Source organism: Nylanderia fulva, unplaced genomic scaffold (genome assembly GCF_048542155.1).
Source record: "Nylanderia fulva isolate GAGA-0341 unplaced genomic scaffold, ASM4854215v1 Scaffold39, whole genome shotgun sequence".
Lineage (NCBI taxonomy): Eukaryota > Metazoa > Arthropoda > Insecta > Hymenoptera > Formicidae > Nylanderia > Nylanderia fulva.
This window is the reverse complement of record NW_028190466.1, coordinates 946,973-968,437: the sequence shown is the minus strand read 5'-3', so window position 1 is coordinate 968,437 and position 21,465 is coordinate 946,973. Positions and strand designations below refer to the sequence as shown.

Below are 21,465 nucleotides of genomic sequence, written 5' to 3'. Positions count from 1 at the left end.
ATAGTTAAGAAATATAATAATTAGGTAGATTGATTTAATGAGTAAAAAAATGAGAAGTTAATTTTGCATAAACTTGATTTTTTAAATTAAATTTAAATTTTCAATAAAAGTAATCAATTTTAGATAATTAAAATTTTGTGTTGTGTAAAGTGAAAAAATTAAAAATAATGTTAATAGTGTATATTAGATAACATATTGAGATATTAAATATTAGATAATTTATTAATTACGATCCTTTATCTTAAATTAGAAGCTAATTTATTAGAAAAGTATAAAAAATGTAGATTCTGCAAGGGCAGAATTTTTTTGTCACAAGCGCGAATAATAGTGAAGGAATAATTAGGTATAGATTGATTTAATAAGTAAATGAGAAGTTAATTTTACCTAAGTTTGATTTTTTAATTAAATTAAAATTTTCAATAAAAGTAATCAATTTTAAATATTTAAAATTGTTTGTTGAGTAAATTAAAATATCAATTAAAAAAATTAAAAATCATATTAATAGTGTATGTTAGATAATACAATATATTGACATATTAAATATTAGATAATTGATTAATAAAGATACTTTATCTTAAATTAGAAGGTAATTTATTAGTAAAGGATAAAAAATGTTTAAATATAAGTATATAAAGATTGTAAAAAAAAAAATAAAAAAAAAAAAAAATTAAGGGTAACAGGAGAAGGGGTTTTCTCTAATAGCATCAATCGAAAACAATTATAAAGACTTTGACAGTTCCTTTTTGTGAACAAAAAACTTTTCCAATAATTACGTCGCCATCGATATAGATTTATATTAAATATTTATGGAACAGAAGGGAGATTAAAATTAAAATTAAAATAATAATCGAAAATTTTTATTTTAATCCCTTTTCAGATATATTTTCCTGATTCCTTCTATTTAATGTTACATCATTTTATTTTATGTAAAATAAAATATTTATTAAATAACATAAATTATCTAATATTTAATATATCAATATATTATCTAATATACACTATTAACATTATTTTTAATATTTTTAATTTACTCGACAAAAAATTTCAATTATCTGAAATTGATTAATTCTGAAAAATTTAAATTTAATTTAAAAAATCGAACTTACGTAAAATTAACTTCTCATTTCCTCATTAAATCAATCCACCCAATTATTCGAATTCAATAAATTCTTTTGTATTACACGTGCAGGCAAAGTGGCACTTTGTGTGCGTGTTTTCTGTGCGGAAAGCGGCCGATTTCCCACGCCGCCATTTAGCGGCGACGCGGTGAGTGAATAAGCCGCATTCAAACCAATTCCCTACGGCTAAGCCGCGTTCAAAGTCATTGCCCACGGCTTCAGCCGTGGACAATGACTTTGAACGCGGCTATTCCCGCACCGTGTCGTCGCAAGATGGCGGCGTGCGATCGGCGCACAGAAAACGCGCACAAAGCCACTTTGCCTGCACTTTTAATACAAAATATCGTGTGTATCAAGTGCGGATTGACAATTGTTCACTCGTATGGAGTGGTCGCACTCGTGACCAATTGTCAACTTTCCGCACTTGATACACAATATACTATTTCAGCGTAGTTGCAAGAAAAAAAAAGTCGAAAATCTTGAAAAATCGATTCGAGGAGGGGGAGATGAGATACACACATTTCTCTCCCTTTTCCGCCGAACGACCCAATTATTCTCTCACCGATCCCGATCACTTGCTGCGATCATCTGCTCGGCGCGACATCAAAAGCCGAGCGCACAAAAGCGAAGGCGACCTGGCCGGCGGTGCAAAGTGCAACATGCTCTCCTCCCGTGTGTGTCAATTGAAATCGAGGCCGCGAGGGATCTCCAGAAAAAGAGGGGGGCCAGGAGGCACCTGCTAGTGTAACAGCGCGCGCTCTCGTAGCCCGGAGGATCGTGATTAAAGCTCCGTAGCTCCGCGTAGGGGGGCTGGGATCGACATTTGGTGTCATTGTCGTGAGACGACTCGTGAGAAGGGGTGCAGCACGAGAAAGTCCGCGGCGTACGAGGACCGACCCCCCTCTGCTCTAATGCTGATTTAATCAGAATCACGATGCTGCTTTCTCTCTCCTCCCGGTCTCGAACAATCCGGACAATTTTATGCGCCGAAAGCACCCTATATATATATGTATGTATGTATACAGGGGCGGAAAATGCGGTCGAATGAATTCAATCTTGCTGGCGTTACTGCCACTTATTAGAGATCGCTACACAGTAGTTATTATGTTAGAATGTGAATCGGTGAATGACCTGCTGCATTTGCATTTTTTTTACTAGGGAAATAGTCTAATAATAATAGTTCTGGAAATTAAGAGCAATATTCATTTTTTATTATTATGTATTCATAAGTTATTCATTTACCAAAGGGACATTTAAAATTTACATTCTGTCATATTTTAATCACAGTTCGATGAATGCTTTAAAATAATTATGAATGCTACATTTGCTGCACTTTTTATATATTTTTAGATATATTTTAAATATATTATTAAATTATTAAATATATATTCTAGTGAATATAATGATGAATGATATATTTGCTGCACTTTTTATATATTTTTAAGAATATATTTTTAGATATATTCTAAATATATTATTAAATTATTAAATATATATTCTATTGAATATAATTATGAATGCTATATTTGCTGCACTTTTTATATATTTTTAAGAATATATTTTTAGATATATTTTAAATATATTATTATATTATTAAATATATATTCTATTAAATATAATAAAAAATATAAATTATTTTATATATGTATACATATACTATAAATTATGAAATATATTTTTTAATATAATATAATATATATAATTTATAAATTTTTATATCAAAATGTCTTAGCTGTTGCGCTATTTTTGCTTCAAGATCTACGTTTTTTTTTTCTCAAGTACATGTCAAGGATAATATCTTACACTTCCGTCATGTAACTTCAGTCTACTTGATTCTCCACAAAATATTGTAAGCGCGACATCTTTCTAAATATATACATACGTGGATTCCGAACTTGCAGTCAGTATCATCCCCCTCATCTGGATTATAATTCTTGGGCCTACATACGTAATGTAATAATCGGTCGTGTATACCAGCCATATGGGCCAGAACCGAAATGCGCCCTCGTGTGTCTCCCCCTCTTTTTTCAATGAACACGTACACACACATACACACTTGCCTAAAACGGGGAATGACTCTCTGCCGTCAGCAAAAATACCTTAGATTACATTAGATTAATATCCCTTCGCAGTCCTCTTCCGAAACTGATGTCAGATTTATTTTCTGTTTTTTTTTCTATTTTTTTGTGTCCACCTTGAAATAATTATAGAGGAAAAGTATTGAACAAAATTCAATATATGTATTACGTTGTATATTTTTTTGGATTAGTCTCCAGCTGAAAATTTTCAAAATACAAAAAGAAAAATTGAGATCTGAGCAATTGATTTGTATTAACATTAAAACTGTAAAGCGAGATTAATAAAAAAAAAATTAAGTTCTAGAAATCTGGAGTGTAGAACAACGTTATCAAAACTACTTTGTTTATTACGTATGGCAATTTACATTATATAATTCGCCAAAGAAAATAAAAAAAAAAAAGTTTCAGAACTTTATGAACTCTCCACACAAGCAGCAGCGAAATGCACAAATTATAAGTTTTTTGAAGAACAAACTGATTAAGCGGACCAAGTTTACATCAGTTTATATGGAATAAACTCAATAGTTAAGAGCAATACTTAATTATCGATATGTATAAAAATATAAATAAAAAATATAAATAAATATAAAATTTAAAAAATATAAATAAATATAAATATACCTACAAATAGTAAAAATATAGGATAAATATGTTTTTCCATCTTTCCCCTATATTAATAATTAATTATATAATTAGCGGCATATCTACTTCTACATTTGACAAAAACAAAGCTTTGAAAAAAACCTCAACAACCGCCACTTCCGTTATCCTATTATACGCGACTAGGGAAGATTACGTTGCGACACAATGAACGTACATCCGTAAACAGTCGCGAAACACACGTATATATAGTACCTAGGAAAGCTGCGCTTTTCGCGAAATCTCTACGAGCTTGCGACGCGAGGGAAAAGTGGAGCGGCTGTCTACGACCCACCGACCGAGAGAGAATCTTGAGGGGAGTCTCTCTTTTCCACCCTCACCTCGTCGGTCCCTTCCTTCCCCCGGTGTGTATTCGCGAGACGCGACATAGATATGCTTTTAGCGCGAAGTGGGGCAAAGGGGACGAGCGCACGCATATATATATATATATATATATATACGCGCACGCGTTAAGACGACACACGAGCAGACGCATAGATTTGTGGTGTACGGAGCACGTGGAAAGGCCACTCTCCTGCTCCCACAAGATGGGAAACCGAAACTCTCTACACGTGGCGCGACCAACTGGCAGGTCCTGACGTCGATAATAAAGAGGGAGAAAGAGGGTGGTTCAACAAAATTATCTGATTTATCTTTTCTTGAACGAGGGCAAACCTGAAACTTCTAATCCCGTTTTTACTTTAAAAAAACTTTTTCACATTTTTTTATTGGCTATACAGGTTGAAAAATCCTTCTCCATAATTAAAGTGCTGATAATAATGAACGCTGTAATTTTGTATAAAAAAACAACAAAAGTTAAAAAATTACAGTTTTTTATCGGCCTCTTGCATCAGCTCATAACATTACTTATTTAATACAAAAGTTCTGCAGTTTATTTGTGCACAAAATATGGTGCTCCTAATAGAGATGACATGAAAGAATAATATAGAAGTAATAAAATTGAGATTAAAAGATTCTATCAAAAGATTGAATAAAATATTCAATAAAAAGTGAACCTAACCTAACTTAAAATCGGTAAAACAGAACTACGGCAGCATTCCCTTAAGCTCAGAAACCTCCCTCTAGGATTTATCAGCAAACGCAAAAAATAAATCGGAAATGTAAGATAAATTTTTTACACTCTTATATATTTATATTTAATACAACTATCATAATGCTATTTTATATTTGTATATATCGCTAAAATATGACATGACATAAATATGCGTTTTTTTTGTTCCTTGTTCTTCATCTCGTTTTCTGATTTAATGAATATCCTTTTCAATCAACTTTTCCCATTAAAAAATTTTTACATTATTTCCTCCAACTTTTTCACAATTTTTAATATAACTGGAATCTATAGAAGACTTATTAAAGATGAGGATCAAAACACATGAATTTTTTTAATCGATTTGCTAAAGATGATGATCTGACTCTTTTATTAGTTCATCTTGAATCAATTTTTTTATACGGGATGTTTCACAAAAAAAGAAGCTTAGAAATTAGAAAAAACAATACATTTTTTCTAGAAATTATTTCTTTATCGATTATGTATTATCTTAGAAGCATCATCCTATTATATCATTTTTTTGCATCTATTTGATTTATTTATTCTCATTAACATTCTCTAGCTCAGATAATTAATTATACATATATCTCGATATTTTTATTATACTATTTTATTTATTATTTTATATTTAAAATTAATTAAATATTGACAACCTTCTCCTGTGACGTCAAGTATTTTTTAAATATATGAATACTTTCACCTTCACTTATATTAATCAGGATAGAATTTGTGATTCTCTTTTCTCTGGAATAAGTTATATGTCGCGTAAATTAAACTCTATTTATAAATTTCGTAATATTCTGCATATAAGCAGTTCCTTTCCATTTCAGGAATTGCGCAAAACTTTCTCGCGACTCTTACGTTACTCCTCAGGAAAGTTTCTTTACTCTTCGGCTCACATGCTTACACGCACACGAGAGAGAGAAAGAAAAAGAGGGAGAGCTCTCCTCGTATCGTACCGATTATTCGCCAATATTGGTATTTCATTATTATTACTAGCGATGAGATTAAGTATCTTATAAGTTGGTTCGAATTTGTTTGCATGGTTTCAAACTCAATGATTATTTTAAAAAAATATCTCACAAGTACATTCGAATCTAGATCAAGCATATATATTCGAAGTTAGTACTATGAGTATTTATGAATGAAAAATTGTAGGGGTAGATAAATGTGCAAGTATCATAAATAGATTTTTTAAATCTTACAGTGTTATTTGCAATAGATTGAATTTTTACGATTTTTTACGAGAAAATATTAGTAAGTACTATTATAAGTATTTAATGTAAGTACTCACATATAGAAAGTACTATTAAGTATTATTATAAATACTTAATATAAGCACTTATAATAGTACTTAATAATAGTACATACCAAGTACATTTAAACCTAGATCAAGTATATATGTTCAAAGCTTTTATGAATACTTTGAAAGTATTAGTAAGTACTTTTATAAGCATTTAATATAAGTACTTATATAGAAAGTACTATTAAGTACTATTATAAATTCTTAATATAAGCACTTATAATAGTATTTAATAGTACATTCGAACCTAGATCAAGTATATATGTTCAAAGCTTTTATGTGTACTTAGAAAGTATTAGTAAGTACTATTATAAGTATTTAATATAAATACTTGTATAGAAAGTACTATATCAAGTACTATTATAAAGTACTATTAAGTACTATTACTTAATATAAGCACTTATAATAGTACTTAATAGTACATTCTATCAAATTAGTACTTATAAGTACATAGTAGTACAATACTTATACATATATTATAGTATTTATAAGTACTATATCGAACCTTGCAAGTACTCAAGTACTCTAACGTTCGAGTATAACTGTTCTAGATTCGATTATTTCATTATATCAAGTACTATTATAAAGTACTATTAAGTACTATTACTTAATATAAGCACTTATAATAGTACTTAATAGTACATTCTATCAAATTAGTACTTATAAGTACATAGTAGTACAATACTTATACATATATTATAGTATTTATAAGTACTATATCGAACCTTGCAAGTACTCTAACGTTCGAGTATAACTGTTCTAGATTCGATTATTTCGCAATATTATTTCTATTATTCGAATCCTCTAGAAAATGCAACTTGATTATCGGATTCAATTCGAATTTTTTAAGTACATTATCGAACTTGATCCCACCCCGAATTCTTACGACAGAGTCAAGTTTTCCCGGAACGAACGTAATGCTCATTAATAAGAGCGCGCATGCACGTTATCGGCCAACCATGCAACTATATATATATATCAACGGGAGATGATGCTCCCAATCATAAATATTGACCCGCGGTTCTTGTAACCGCGAGAGCGCACAAAGCGCGGTGGGTGGATTCACCCTTGAATTTCGGTCATAAATATTGATCGCGAATTATGTATATACCCTGTGTACTCCTTACTCCTACGAGGCCTGCGACGGCCTCGGTCAATGACGTCCCGCGGGAGATCTCGTTGTTGTATGTTTGCCGTCAATGATTGCGGTTAATTACAACACTAGCCGCCTGTGTTTGTATGTCAAACCCCCGTATATACATAGATATACGTTAACGATCCCCCGTGGGAGACGCGAGCGCGCAGCCTCGACAGCCCGAAGAGCCGACAGGAAGACGCGCTCGCGTTATTCATTTCGCTCATACCTCTTCCGCGATATCGTCCTAATTTAATTACGCGTAATTTTACGCGGGACATAAATGTCTATTGTACCTGCACGTAGTATGCGAAACTGTGTCAGCGAGTTTATTTTTCTCGCTTTCCTCCGCGTTCGAATCTTTCCTGTCTCTCTTCTTTTCGATATAAAAGACGCAAATTATGTATGAAAATTGTTTTAAAAGAAACGCTTTTTAATTGAGAAATATAGAAATTATTTAAGGTTTTAAAAAGCATAGAAATATGTCATTTTTAACTCTCCTGTCAATGCATAATTTTTCATAAATGGTTATATGAGTATCCGCAATACAACAATTTTTTATAGCAGTTATTGAGCATCAAATATTTTAGATTTTCGAGCAAAGTTATTTATATTTTGTTTCGGGCGGAGAAAAGTTTCGACATATTTTTTTGACATTTAAGGGGATGCCGTCTTTTATCAATAAAATAACATTTTTGCGCATCTTTTATTTTTATTGGTTGAACAGAATAAATACTTTTTATGTTAAAAACAAAAAAATTAAAATTTTTTTATTCTTGTGAAATATAAACGTACTTATAAAAATATTTGTAAGAAATATCTATAAATTTCAAGGAAGAATCAGTGTAAATTCTTTTATGATCTAAGCTTTGAAGTTTCATCTTTTTTTTTATTTAAAAAATTTGTTTAACTTTCAAGTTTCTTATTTTTTCGAATTGTCATGTGTACACACAGTCCAAGATGAGCATTTCCTCTCCCTGCCCTCTTTCTCTCCCGGGAGATGATAGCACGAGGGCAGCCACGCGAAAAGTCTTGACGGAAAATGCGGTGCGGTCGTCCTCGAGGCAATCGAATCGGCCGGTCCGATCCCCGGGACGGTCGTAGTAAACTTGTAAAACAATAAAAGCTTCCGGTGAGAGAGATCCACCGCCGTGCGGTGCGCCGAAGCGTTACATCGAGTTAGCCGAGAGTCCAAGTTTTCATCGGAGATATCGCTGAAAAAAAACCTCAGAACGATGCGGGCAACAATTTTCCTTCTGATTATTTATTGAAATCGCTGAATACGATATCGCGAAGCTCTGGTCATCGAGATTTTTTTATATTTTTTTTATCTCGAGATACTTGTTCTATGATGATACTTCATGATAATCTTTTAATATTTTAATATACATATGTGAAAAAAAGGACAGGTGAATCGCGTTTGAGGCAATTATTTAATTAGAATTATTCTTTCGTTTTTTAATTTTGAGAATAAGCTTATTTTCTTATGTTTATTCTCTTATAAAAATATTAAAGTTATAAAACTCATAAATAAAAAATATAAAAATGATTAATAAAATTACAAATTACTTTCTTAATTATTTATCTGCCATTGCATTCATTTTTGGATACTTTAAAAGTGGAATACACCTAAATTAATATTTTTATTCTTATGTTATTTTGATCCTTATGTTTAGTCTCTTATAAAAATAATAAAGTTATAAAACTTATAAATAAAAAATATAAAAATGATTAATAAAATTACAAATTACTTTCTTAATTATTTATCTGCCGTTGCATTCATTTTTGGATACTTTGAAAGTGGAATACACCTAAATTAATATTTTTATTCTTATGTTATTTTGATCCTTATGTTTAGTCTCTTATAAAAATAATAAAGTTATAAAACTCATAAATAAAAAATATAAAAATGATTAATAAAATTACAAATTACTTTCTTAATTATTTATCTGCCGTTGCATTCATTTTTGGATACTTTAAAAGTGGAATACACCTAAATTAATATTTTTATTCTTATGTTATTTTTATCCTTATGTTTAGTCTCTTATAAAAATAATAAAGTTATAAAACTCATAAATAAAAAATATAAAAATGATTAATAAAATTACAAATTACTTTCTTAATTATTTATCTGCCGTTACATTCATTTTTGGATACTTCAAAAGTGGAATACACCTAAATTAATATTTTTAACAAAAAGTATAAATATTAGGATTCGCTTTGAAATCGACAGAAAGAAAAAAGGCAAGAAATAGATGCAATTTGCAAGAGAAATCCCGAATTATAAATTTATCTTTATGCAAAAGTTACGAGCGAGATCACAGCATGTGTGTACGTGAATGACAGAAGGCAGGAGGGAAAACAAGAGACTGTCAATATTACGGCCCTCGTCCTCGGGAAGAGAATCTCTCGCACCCCGTCCAGGAAGTATTTCTTCCGAGCCGGTGGGCCGCGACGGAAATGAAAATTTCACATCTGAATTTTTTCGCATTCGTTTCCTCCCCTCGACTGGTGGCACCGAGTTAGGAATCCGGGGGACAATAGCGACGCCACCCTGCATTAATTTCTGATGACGAAACGCTCGTTTTCTTTGCTCGCCCTCTCTGCATCGAGGCTGCTGTCATCCAGCCTTTTTTCGGAAGGGACGATTTCCTCTTTTTTTTTTTGTACTCTTCGCAAGTCGCTTTATTTCGCAATAATTTTTGATGAAACAATAAATCTTGATATATGTATAAAGTCTGGCGAGTAGTAAAAATTAATAAATACAGTCCGATCTTTTTCAAATTTTTAATTCTTTTATTATATGATAAAAATTATGTCACAATATGAGAATTAAAAATAATGAAAAATTAAAATTTTATTTTTATGTTTTCCATGATTATTTTCCCCTTTCGTTGATATCTTATTACTACAATATTATTTTACATATTCATGATTCATATTTTATAATAAATATTCCATATATATTATTTTAATTATGAATTTTGTCTTCGCGCATAATTAATTTGCATACTATATTTTTAAATTTATAACTCAAAAAAAATTTGAATATTTAGATAATATATTATGTCCTTTTAAGGATTTTTGCATAATATATAAAATATTTGAAATATATCGGGACATTAAGATACTTAAACAATGAATACAGGAAGAATCAAGCAATGGGAAACTTCTTAGTTTTTAAAAAGTTCTGTACATGAAGATCAACTCAATCAAATATAATTTACCCTGACTAATTGTAATAAAATGATTATTATTACTATATTTTTGCCACAAGATTTGACAAAATTATCCTACGCTTCTTCCACCCCAAATCTCTTCCTCTCTCAAGCCAAAGTGCTCCTTTTCACCCTCTCTTCGTAGCTTTTTCCTTTCGCACATTCCTCGATTCTCCCTCCCTCCCCAGTCTTTCGTCTCCATTATAGTCCTTCGAGTACATATCCGGTGACCCGATTTAAAGCCAAAGGAGGGCGATTTCCTTCGTGTGATCGGAAACGTGGGGGACACCAATTGAGTACTAGATGACCGAGGCAGCCATTTCGTCGTCGTCGACTAAATGACGTCCTCTTTTGCAATTCGCGTCACTTCGTGCGCGTTAATTGCCGCAATTACAAGCACTTATATAATGCATCCATTATATATATATATTATATAATATATAATATTATAATATATGTATAATATATAATATTATATTTTATATTATATAATATATATAATATTATAATATATGTATAATATATAATATTATATATTATATTGTATAATATTATATTTAATTATTATATTTATATATAATATATTATATTAATTAATATAAAAATGAATATATTATACAATATATATATAGGTATATTAATTTTTAATATTATATAATAATTTTTTTATATTAATGTATATATATAAATTTATTAATGAAACATAGATATTATAAATTAACATATATATTTATTAAAATTTGTATAATAATATTTCATTTAGAAATGCCACCTTTTCCAAAAGGACCTGCAACGTCAGAATATGAATTACTAATAAAATAAAAAAAAAACACCAAAGATGTCTTTGTCTTTGATCGTGCGTGTTAAAGTTTCAACGGATCTGCCTCTGTCATCCGGTTCACGATGATACCCCTAAATAGCGACCCCCGTGGAGACAATCAATCAGCCGATCACTGGACCTTGACTGTGTCCACATTGCGCGTGTACGCGTATGTCCCTACTCTGGCTGTCTTTCCTCATCACCGTCGCAATAACGCGTAGCTTTCGTTGCGTCGCTCCTCTCCCTATCTGCTGTTCCATTTACACCGGCCTCGCCGTCCATTCGTGTTTAATACGCCACATCGGCGCGGCAGACACCATAAAGGGCGCGAGAGGCTATGAAATAAAATAACACGTAACCGTGAATGGGTCCGGTGCATCTGTGTCATTGAGAGCATCGCGGCTGATGGATTTTAAGTAGCTTCTGTTATAATGTATCGAATGCGCGGACCGGTTCTCCGGGACTCCTCGCGAACGATAAACTTCAATACTCTTTCGTATAGATGTATATTTTTTTTCGTTCGAAATTGTATTAAAATTTGTGATTTTATATAGATATATTTAGCATAAATTTTATGTACCGTAAATTTTATTTTATATCTTGTGCCTCATAAATTTTAAAATACGATGTACATGAATAGAATCATACAGTGTCTCGGTCAATTAGAGTTACGTAAGAGAAAAAAACAAAATATAATGTTTCAATTAATTTCTGAGGAAATCATTTTATGTGCACAGAGTTTAAAAATTTTTATAATTTTATTAAAATTTATAAGTTTGAAGGAGGATAAAAAATATAAAAATGTTTATAAATATATGCATGTTAGCAAAAGGAGTGTATATTTATCAAAAATAAGAAATTTTTGTATAATTTGTTGAAATTTACAAAACAATTTCACGAGTCATTATATTTCAATGACAATTGTCTGTTTTATTTCATAAATCGCAAAAATATCGTATGTTTCTATGACAAAAATATAAGTAAAAAATACATCCACGCGTAAAAGCTATTTTTATTCGACGATATATTATCAATATATAAAAATATTAATATTTCCTATAATTTTTCACAATTAAAATTTGTTATTATAATATTTGCCACTTTTGGAACGAAAATACAATGCATATATTGATATCAAGCACTCTGCGACGTTCCGTATTTTTACTCCGCTTAATCGAGGGGGGTTCCGAGAAAGAGAGAGGGAGAGAAAAAAAGGAGAAGCGGACAGAAGGGCAAGGGCGTGTTTGGTGTTTCCGATTCTATGGACGCTTGACCCATTGTCTCTAGGGTTTAATTTTTGCCCCCTTTTCCCTCCGCGCCTCCCGAGAGTCAGAAGCGTCTTTCTCTTCCGCGGTTCCTCCCACTCGTCATTCGTAGTCGACCTGCCGACTTTATTCAGGCACGATGCACGCGGGCGACAATGCTGCTGCTTCTCCTCGTCCTCGTTTATGGAACGAGGTGGTGCACAATGCGACAGCAATCAGGAGCCGCGCCCCTACCAGCGGGTGAGCTCTCCTGTCACAATTATTTCCTCTCTTTTCCGCATCTTTTCTTCTTTTTTTTCTTTTTTTATTTAGTACCTATAGAACGCGGATCTTCAATAAGCATCGACGCCTTTGGACCTCTCTCGTCTGCGGAGAACTCAACCTAATCGTTGATTACGCGAATCTGCACAATATTAAGGTGGTCCTAATGCGCGAAGTTGGATTCGACCGTGAATCTTTTTATTGACTGTACAGATGAAAAATTTTTTTCGCCCCCTTGTTTGTTTTAATATTAATATTTTAATAAAAAGGATTTATCAATCTGTATAGTCAATCAAAATATTGGTATACTTGAACTCGTAAATTTATACAGATTAATGAATTCTTTTGAACAATTGAAGTATTAATATTAACAAAGTATGTTAACAAAGTTTGTGTTAAACTCATAGTACCAATATTTTGATTAACTATACAAACTTTATTAATATACTTTGTTAATATTAATACTTTAATTGTTAAAAAGGATTTATCAATCTGTATAGTCAATATTAGTACTTGAACTCAAATTTATGAATTCAAGTACCAATATTTCGATTGACTATACTATTGACTATAATATTAGTACTTGAATTCATCAATTTATGAGTTCAAGTACTAATATTTTGATTGACTATATAGACTTTGTTAATATTAATACTTTTTGGTAGAAAAGGATTTATCAATCTACGTAGTATTTGAACTCATATGAGTTCAAGTATCAATATTTTGATTGACTATATGTATATACTTTGTTAATATATTTGTTAATATGCTTTGTTAATATTAATTTTAATTGTTGAAAAGGATTTATTAATCTGTAGGTATAGTCAGTATTAGTACTTGAACTCATAAATTGATGAGTTCAAATACTAATATTTTAATTGACTATATAGACTTTGTTAATATTAATACTTTGTTAATATACTTATTAATATACTTTGTTAATATTAATATTTTTTTGTAGAAAAAAATTTAGCAAACTATATAGTCAATAAATACTTGAACTCGTATGAGTTTAAGTATCAATATTTTGATTGACTATATACTTTGTTAATATATTTGTTAATATGCTTTGTTAATATTAATTTTAATTGTTGAAAAGGATTTATCAATCTGTAGGTATAGTCAGTATTAGTACTTGAACTCATAAATTGATGAGTTCAAATACTAATATTTTAATTGACTATATAGACTTTGTTAATATTAATACTTTGTTAATATACTTATTAATATACTTTGTTAATATTAATACTTTTTTGTAGAAAAGAATTTATTAATCTATATAGTCAATAAATACTTGAACTATGAGTTTAAGTACCAATATTTCGATTGACTATATGTATATACTTTGTTAATATACTTGTTAATATACTTTATTAATATTAATACTTCAATTGTTGAAAAGAATTGATCAATCTGTATAGTCAATATTAATACTTAAACTCATAAATTTATGAGTTCCAGTACCAATATATTGATTGACTATATATACTTTGTTAATATTAATGCTTTGTTAATATACTTGTTAATATACTTTTTAATATTAATACTTTCGTTGTAGAAAAGGATTTATCAATCTATATAGTCAATAAGTACATGAGTTCAAGTATTAATATTTCGATTGACTATATGTATATACTTTGTTAATATACTTGTTAATATACTTTATTAATACTTCAATTGTTGAAAAGAATTGATCAATCTGTATAGTCAATATTAATACTTGAACTCATAAATTTATGAGTTCCAGTACCAGAATATATTGATTGACTATATATACTTTGTTAATATTAATGCTTTGTTAATACACTTATTGATATGCTTTGTTAACATTAATACTTTAATTGTGGAAAAGGATTTCACTCTGTACAGTCACAATAAAAAGATTCATAGTCAAATCCAACTTCGCGTTTAATCGCTAAGACACACAGACCTTTTAGAATCTTCTTAATAACCAATTTACAAAAAAATCGATATTATTAAAGAAAGGACGATATGTCAAAAAAGAAATGCTCGAATATTCCTCCATATGAACGCAATGTGGGGAGGAAAGGAAGACGCGACCTTCGGGAACCGAATATCGCTTTTAGGGTACCGCGGGGTGTGTTTGCTCGAAGCGATGGATGTGGATGGATGGATGGATGGACGGGTGCTTTGCTTACGCGGAGGGGTTAGGTATACGACGCACTGCGTAAACAACGATCGGGTTTCGGTGCCCGCACTCTTCCCGGCCTGTCTCCGACTCGTCGATCCTGAAGTCGAAAGGGTGCTCTTCGCAAGCGGGAAAACCGATCCGATTTTAGGGAGGAAGAAGAAACGCGGAAGCAGCGCGAAGAGAGAGATACAGAGAAAGAGATTGTTTTTTGTTTTATGAAATAATTGTTCAATCCCGCGCACGTTAAAATAATTATTTGACAACTTTAGGCAGATCAAAGGATTTGTTTTTATATTTTGTTATTTTATTTCTAGAGTCGAATAATGTTTCATTTTATTTGCATTTGAATAAATCCTTTAATAATCTCGGAATAATTCTATAATACGTTTGCACATATTTTATATATATATATATATATATATATATATATATATATATGTATACATGTATATATTTGGAATAATTTTGCCGCTATTAAACTATTATAAATGTCCTATGTATATCATATATATGTTATTCGAAATAAGCGCAATGCAACCAAAATATATTATTACAACACACATTGCGGATGTCAATTCACTTGACAAGCATAAAGAAAACTGCGTGCAACATGGTTGGCGGTTTGCATTTTGGACAAAATTTGGTATTTATTGCGTACAATGCGTATAAACATTTTGCCCGCAGAAGAAACATTATATATCACAAACGTATCAGGTTTCTTTGTACACGCAATTAATGTCTTTGTACCTAAAATACCTTGTTTCCTCTCGTTTTTTTTTCTCCATTGATCATTACCATTAATCATCTTCAGAATTAAAATTAAATTTAAAATTATTAAAATATAAAAAATCCACTCGCATCATTTTTAATATTTTTTTCGTACTTTCAGTAGGTATAATTAAAAAAAAAAAATAAAATCATATAAAATTGAATAATTTTATAATTAAAAATTAAAAATAAAATTAGGCAATTTTATATACAAGAATCGTGAGAAAATAGTCTTATGACTATTTCGCAAGAATTTTTCTTCCTTCTAAAATATAAAAAATCGAAAATACCCATACACTGATGAGAGGGTAAAATATACATCGACAGAAGGATTGATCTAGATGTGCGTTTTTTTTTCCACGGAGAAACAATATATCTCGAACCGGCGACTCAGGAAACCGTCAGAAAGTGGCCCGGACATTATATCGAAGTTTCGACGTTCGGTCTAACCGAATTCGGGCCGTCGAGAACGAGGGCAATTTAGTTACCTGGTGCGTTGACTGGCGCGGCCGACTATTTCAGGTCGTGTGTGTCGATCGATGTTCATCCACGTAAAAGGGTGGGTGGCCGGGGTGGATCGAGGGTGAGAGCGGATGGTTAAAGGACGGCGGCGGCGGGTGGTCGGGGTTGTAATAAGCGTAATGGACATATAGCACCCCCTTCCCTCTTCGAGCCACACGCATGCCCTCGGTCCTCGCGACGCGTTCGCGCGGCAAAGGGTTGCTTCCTGTAATCGTGAGAACGCTCTTCCCTCGCCGACGTCATCCTCGTCGAAATTATATGCGATGATTCCGGGGACGGCGGTCGTGATTAAGATTCAACTTATTCGCGCGAGTTTTTTTTTTCATACGATTTCTCTGTTGCATTTCTTTGTATCAGCTGATTTCTGTCAATTTTGTTATTTTGAGCTATTGATCATTTCTGTTATAATTTATTGTATATAGCTTTTTTTTGTATCAGCTGATTTCTGTCAATTTTGTTATCTTGAGCTATTGATCATTTCTGCTATAATTTATTGTATATTTGGTTTTTTTTTTCTATCAGCTGATTTCTGTCAATTTTGTTATTTTGAGCTATTGATCATTTCTGTTATAATTTATTGTATATAGCTTTTTTTTTGTATCAGCTGATTTCTGTCAATTTTGTTATTTTGAGCTATTGATCATTTCTGCTATAATTTATTGTATATAGCTTTTTTTTTGTATCAGCTGATTTCTGTCAATTTTGTTATTTTGAGCTATTGATAATTTCTGCTATAATTTATTGTATATAGCTTTTTTTTGCATCAGCTGATTTCTGTCAATTTTGTTCTCTCGATCTTTTGATTATTTCTGTTATGATTTATTGTCTGTAGCATTTTTTTGTATCAGTTGATTTCTGTCAATTTTGTTATTTTGCTCTTCTAATTATTTTTACTATGATTGATTTATAGCTTTTTTGTATCAGCTAATTTCTGTCAATTTTGTTATTTCGATCTTTTGATTATTTCTGCTGTGATTTGTCTGTAGCATTTCTTTGTATCAGCTGATTTCTCTCAATTTTGTTATTTTGCTTTTCTGGAGATTTCTACTGTGATTTATTTTACTCAGTTATGAAGAAATTTTAACGCGATATTAAAGAGTGTGAATATATCTATCAAGGTAACATTTATCGAGCGATATGACTGTAATAACAATTTAAGAATTTAAGGTATTTCGATTACATATATTTAAATAATATATTTATATATATTTAAATATATATGTTTAAATTTGATTACACATTTAAAATTAAAAAAAAAAATTTAAGTCCAAGAAAAAGGACTCAATCATTCGTTATAATTTTTAAAATTGTATACAATTTCGATCTTCAAAGTGCTCTATCAATTTTGAGAAATTTAAAATTGAAATTTGGTAAAATTACTTTAACTTTATATAGTTACGGTATAACAATATGCCGGAGAAAGTTTAATTCCATTTGAAATTAAATATGTTAGAACTTTCAGTTTTCATAAGAAATTTGATAAGGATTAAAGTTAATAAGATTTTCACAATTAAATATTTGGTGAAATTTGTTATAAAGTTAAAATTATAAATATAATTTATAATTACAAAATATAAACTAAAGCTCACAGATCGTATATTTTTTCAAGTGTTTATTCAAATTTCAGAATTTTTCACAGATTACTAAATATAGAAATCTATGTCAAGATAAATATAAAATGCCGAAATTGACGTGTGACAGATGTCGGAATTGAAAATTTAAAAGTGATAAAAACAAACTTGAAGTAAATAAATAAACAAAATATTTAAAAAATCAGACGTTTCAAATTTTAACAAAAATCCAGCGTAATGGACCAAAAACAAAAATTATTGCAATTTTTAGAATATTTTATGATGAACAAAAATACAATTTAATAGCAATAAAAATCTTTCGAAGCTTATCTCATAGTATTTCACTTTGAAAAATACGCACAATTTAAATAGACATATATGCTTCAATTTTCGTGATAGTTCGCTCTATAAAAAATATACATTACAAAATTTTATTTTGCTTTATTTAATTTTCTTATGCTACCTCATTTTTTTCTAACAATTTACATTAATTCTATGTATTTTTAATATGAAAAAAAAAATACAAATTAATTGCACTTTCAACCTTCATTCAATTTAATCTAAGATGTGTCATTAACTCGGAAATAAATTAATTTAACTTTAAACAAAATAGTAATCGCTTACCTGATTGCTCTACCGTCACTAGACATCTTCGGCTTCGCTCTTCTTCTCGTTGATTCTTTGCTGCCTCTTCATGGCATTCACTCACGAAAATACGAATAATTATGGTCTCGCGCACGCAACATACGATACTTTGTGCGGCACTCCCGATTTTTGCGACATTAATCACACGCACATTTTCTTATATTACAACGGAAAAAATAACAGCGATAACCCCTAATTATGATTCATTCGAAATAGATTGCGCAAGCCAATTAATATGATTCTTCGATTGATAAATATTTTTAGCATATTTTTAGGACAATTTTACGCGCCTATTTAATTAATTTTTACGGTAAATGACACATAAGAATATAGTAAGGACATGTAAGTTTTGCGATAATCGATTCAATTTTTAATGAAAAAAATATAAACAATATATCTATTTATTAATTTGATTATTTAAGATGCAATATGGACCATATTCGAAAATATGCAATCAAAATTCGGGATTGTGTACACAATACATCGTTTAATTCCGAAAAATAATATGAAATATACATATCATACTTTTCTATTATTATTTGAAAAAATAGTCGTCAATTTTAATTAATAAATTAAATAGAAAAGTATCCATTATTAATAAAATATTTATGAAGAAAATTTTATAAATGAAAAAAATACATGTTTAAAATTATAAATTTTATCACGAAAATGTTTAAAAATATAAAAAATTTTTTAATTAATTAAAAAAAATTATCATATTTTATGTGCGTAGAGTTGATTTTTATAATAAGTATATTCAGTACTTTCTGTTCACATTCACGCATTTTTAATTAATTATAAAACTTCAGTATCACATTTGACCGCAAAATTAAATAATATCCACCTTTTACTTATAACTTCTAAATTTCGAAGAGACTCGTGAATTTTGAAAGATTTTTTGGATCGCAAAATTTTTTCCCACTTTGCGTCGCCACGATGTGGCTAATACAAAGAAATGCTGCAGACAATAAATCATAGCAGAAATAATCAAAAAATCGAAATAACAAAATTGACAGAAATCAGCTGATACAAAAAAGCTATAAATAAATCATAGTAGAAATAATTAGAAGAGCAAAAAAAAATATATATATATATATAACAAAATTGACAGAAATCAACTGATGATTCTTATGTGTCGAATTAATTAAAAATCCCGAGTTGAAAATTGTCCAACAATTCTAATAATTGTAAGGATATAAAATCGTGGTTTTGGGAGTAATGCGAAGATAGAAGCGAGGAGAGAGCGACTCGCGTCGTCGAGTGTCGCCACGTGAATGGCAACAAGGACACGGTATGTCAACAATAGCGCGGTAAAATGCCGCAAAAACAAGCGGCAAACTGGCATTACGTACGTATGTAAGTTATTTCTCACCGTTGAAATATTTCACGAACTGTCAAATAAATTCGCGCGAAATATCTTATACTTCTTTGTGTCACTAAAAAAAATTTGTTAACTCAACTAATTGTAAGCCTTTCAACTAAATATTATTTTAATTCAACATATACAAATATTTAAATTAAATATAACATATTAAATCCAACAAAACGTATATTTCACTTAAATACTAATATATGTTCAATTAACACAATGCGTTTTCGTTTTTTTTTCTATGGCAGAGCAATAAATTACAAAACTTATATACATACATTATATCCCTTTTTTGTTGTATATCAGCATTCGCTTTTGTGACGTATAGCGTGGTATGCATTGTTTACATACTGTGGCCTTGTCATCATTCGAGCGACGACAAGATAGCTGCGTATATTTCACATCGCGTTAATTTTCGAGACAAAAACTTTTGCGCAAAGTAGTAAGAAATAATGAAAGACGCTAAATAAGATGCGACGATTATTTGCTACAATTAAAATTATCCGATGGCGATTTCACTTACTAAAATTAGTTTTCCTTTTGTATAAAATCACGTAAAATATAACTTGAAAAAATAAACCTGTTTAATATACATATCATTATTATCATTATTCTTATTAAATTATATGTGGCTTTCAAAGCAATTTGTTTATTAATATTAACGCGAATTCGTGTACTAATATGAATTATTAAATGATAGAAGTAATGGAAAAGACGCGATTATCGATCGTTTTGTAATAATAGATATACATACATTTTGCACATTTCCAGATAATTTATTCTAGGAATTCTATACCGCGTGAATAAAACATGTCAGCGAACATAATGTGATATTTTTTTCGAATGTAAGATTCTTTGAAATTTTAATGTTAATTCATATATTTAATCACACACTTGGGTTATAATATCAAATGATTAATTCTAAAATGAGAGAATATGTAATATTATTTGTTAGCGATCGAATAGCATCGCTTCAATGAATAAAGTGGCGTGAATTTATAGTCGTTCGATTTTTGGATATTGAAGCTTTATGTGAAATCGCTATTTTCGTATTATTCTCCCATTACGTTGTAATAAGATTGGCATCGATCGATCAACGATAATATGTTTCAATCAATATTGAGAGTGTCGCGAAAGTATCACCCGATCGCTGATTAGCGCGCGCGCGATTTTAATTAATCGTGTTTTCGCAAATGAGTGAAACAAGAGAAGAGAAGTAGGTTCGGGAAAATATTCGAAAGAAATGCGCAATTTTTAATTTTTATTTAATTTAAATTATTTAATACTTATTTTAATTTATTTTAATTATTACTTCTATATGTGTGTAAAATTAAATACATCAGTGTTTCAGCGATAATAATCCATTTTTTACATAATTTTGACATATACCGCATGTAAAATGTAACAGTATATTTCGCTTCTATTTTAAAAATTTATTTAATATTAATTAATTTAATATTTAAAATATGAATATATTTATATAATAAAATATTAGGATTAGTTGATATTTTATTATTTAATTGTAAAATTTT

The 21,465-nt window shown here is 30.0% G+C and overlaps 1 long non-coding RNA gene across 1 annotated transcript in view; it reads left to right on the top strand.

Moving 5' to 3' along the window:
* Positions 1-21,465, top strand: part of LOC146721979 (uncharacterized) — a 64,593-nt gene that overhangs the window by 42,836 nt on the left and 292 nt on the right. The gene's annotated exons all lie outside the window — the stretch shown is intronic.